The sequence below is a fragment of the Gallus gallus genome, chromosome 16 (assembly GCF_016699485.2).
Source record: "Gallus gallus isolate bGalGal1 chromosome 16, bGalGal1.mat.broiler.GRCg7b, whole genome shotgun sequence".
In the NCBI taxonomy this organism is placed as follows: Eukaryota; Metazoa; Chordata; class Aves; order Galliformes; family Phasianidae; genus Gallus; species Gallus gallus.
In genome coordinates, this window is record NC_052547.1 from 533,562 (window position 1) to 536,371 (window position 2,810).

General features: G+C 65.2%; 1 long non-coding RNA gene across 2 annotated transcripts; it reads right to left on the reverse strand.

Moving 5' to 3' along the window:
- Positions 1-587: 587 nt before the first annotated feature.
- Positions 588-1,716, reverse strand: LOC124417265. Of its 2 annotated transcripts, none has more exons than XR_006931658.1 (2): positions 1,636-1,716; positions 588-707 (listed from the first exon to the last, which is right to left on the reverse strand). It is a non-coding gene; the product is annotated as an uncharacterized LOC124417265 (long non-coding RNA). The 2 variants fall into 2 exon arrangements; XR_006931659.1 differs by lacking the exon at positions 588-707 and adding an exon at positions 1,232-1,438.
- Positions 1,717-2,810: the final 1,094 nt, after the last annotated feature.

Genomic DNA, 2,810 nt, shown 5'->3' on the forward strand with positions numbered 1-2,810 from the left:
TTACATTTTCGGTTTTTAAGTCTTTTCAAATTTTTAATTTTTTTTATTCATTCGTTCGTGCATTTCTTTCCGTGTGTGTGCGCGCGTGAGTAGGCCCGGCCCGGCCCGGCCCAGCCCAGCACGCCCCCCCCCCCTCTGTCGGGAAGTGGCTGCAGTGCCGAGGTGGCGGGTAGACCTGGCAGACGGAGCTTCAACACCAACCCCCCCCCCCCCCCCCCCCCCCAGCACCCCGCCCTGGCAACCTTTTCTGCATTTTTTTTTTAATGATTTTTGATTTTTCTTTTCCCGTTTTTTTTTTTTTAAATTGATTTTTTTTCCCCCATTCCCTCCACCCCCCCCCCTTTTTTTTTTTTTTTTTTTTTTTTAAAAAAAAAAAAAAAGGTGTCCCCCCCTTCCGATGGCTCGGCCAGATAGTGACTCGACTTGGCGTCCGGTGCCCGGCACCCCCCCCCCCCCAATCCCCTGTATCCGCTCCACCTGATCTGCCCCCCGCTCCTTTTTCTCTTTTTCTCCCCCACATTCGTTCCTTCGTTTGTTCGCTCGCTCTTTATTTCTCTCTCTCTCTCTCTCATCTCTCTCTCACTCTCTCCATCTTTCTTTCTTTCCTTCTTTGCCTGGGTTCCCCCCCCCCTTACTTTCTTCTTAAATACGTCCGTCCATCCGTGCCATTGGTCGTTTGCTCAGTCGTCGCCCGTTTCTTCCTCGTTCTCGGGGGAAAGTCGGACGGGAGAGGGTCACGGGATTGTTATTTATTTATTCCTCCCTCCCCCCCCCCCCCCCCCCCCCCCTTTCTCTCGCCGTTCATGCCCGCTCCCCTCCTCCCCCCCCACTCGACTCCCGAAGGGCTGGACCCGACGGCTCGGCCGGCCAGTGGCGAGACAGAAGGGTCGGCGCCCCAGCCCCACCCCCCGGATCCGCCCCGCCTGATCGGCCCCCTTTTGTTCGTCTTTCCCCGCCGTTTTTTTGGTTTTGTTTTGTTTTTGTTTTCTGAACGCTGCTTCTCCACACCCCGCCACCCCCCCCCCCCGCTTTGATTTTTTTTTCCCGTGCCTTTCTTTCCTCCGGCGGGCACGACCTGATGTCTCGACCGGTCCCCGCGCCGCTCACGACCCGCACCCCCCCCCCGCGCAACTCCTCCCTGCCCTCCCCCAACCGTGGACCCACCCCCAGCCCGCCACGCGCTTTCTTTCCATTACACTCTTGCTTTCCGTTTTTTTTTTTTTTTTTCTACCGGGGGGGGGGGGGTGCGGGGAACGGGCACGTACGTTCGCACTCCCGTAGTCGCTCGCTCTTCTTCCACTTCTCCCTCTAGTAGCGCCCCGCCGGGGGAGCCGAGGGTCCCCTCCCCGAGCGCCGGCGGTCGGACCCGACGGCTCGGACGCCGGCCGGGTGGGAGGCGAGGCGAGGCGAGGCGAGGCGAGGCTGCCTCTCCGCCCTCCTGCCGGCCGGGAGAGAGGCTCGCTGCGAGCCCGGTGACCGGACGAGTCGAACAGACGAGTCCCAGGCGGCCCGCGGCCCCCGGCCCCCGCCCCCCGCCGCCGCCGCCGCCGCCGCCGCCGCCGCCGCCGCCGCCGCCGCCGCCGCCACCACCACCACCACCCCCGGGACGGACGACGCCGTCTCCCCCCGGCCTACCTCTGCTACCGTCTTCCCGCCATTATTTTGCGTTCCCGCGCCGACACGAGCGACCGCCCGCATGCGAACCGGCCGTACTTTCCCGCCCGCCCGGCCCCCTTGTGGGCGGAGCCCCCGCCCACACGCCCGCGCCTGCGCACCTCCTCGGGAGGTCGGGGCCGTGTCCGCCGGTCGGGTGGAGGGGGACCGGGGGGAGGGGGGGGGGTTACGCGGCGCCCTGGCTAAGGTGTCCCGGCGTTGATGTGGCGCGCGAGCGAGCCGCACGCGAATGGGGTTTCAAAGACCCAGCTTGAAACCGCCTAAAGAGTTACCTAGCCCCCGAGCGAAAAGGAAACGAAACCAAAACGTTCAAACCGGCAAACGAACGGGCACACTGAGGGACAGAGAAATAAACAAAGAAGCAAACACGAGACGAACGCTGCCGTAAGAAGTCGCTGCCGAGCGGCTCGAAAGCAGCGGAACGGTCTACCCGGCCCCAGAGGGCTCCGAGCCGTTCACACGGCGGAGACCGCTAGAGGTCGCTGGCCCGGCCCTCTCCGGGCTGGCAGGCCACGTCTACCCGGCCAGGACGGACTTGGTCGCTCCGCGGCGGCGGCTGGAGGCCTCTGCGGGAGCCGCTCCCGGTCGCCGGACCGGTCGGCCCGGCCGCTCCGTGCACGCACAGGACTCGGTCTCACTGCAGCCGCGGCTGGAGGCCTCTGCAGGACCGGCTCGGGCTCTCCGGAACGGTCGGCCCGGCCCCTGCGTGCCCAAAAAGGACTCGGTCACACAGCAGCAGTGGCTGGAGGCCTCTGCAGGACCGGCTCGGGCCCTCCGGAACGGTCGGCCCGGCCCCTGAGTGCCCCAAAAGGACTCGGTCACACTGCAGGTGCGGCTGGAGGCCGCTGCTGGACCGGCTCCGGCTCTCCGGAATGGTCAGCCCGGCCCCTGTGTGCTCCCACAGGACTCGGTGTCACTGCAGGTGTGGCTGGTGGACTGTACAGGAACGACTCTGGGTCAGCAGACCGGTCGGCCCGGCCCCTGCGTGCCTCCACAGGACTCGGTCTCACTACAGGTGCGGCTGGAGGCCTGTACAGGCCCGTCTCAGGCTTGCTGGACCGGTCAACCCAACCCCTGCGTGCCCCCACCCGACTCGGCCACCTCCGCAGCTGCGGCTGGAGCATGCTGAAGGAGCC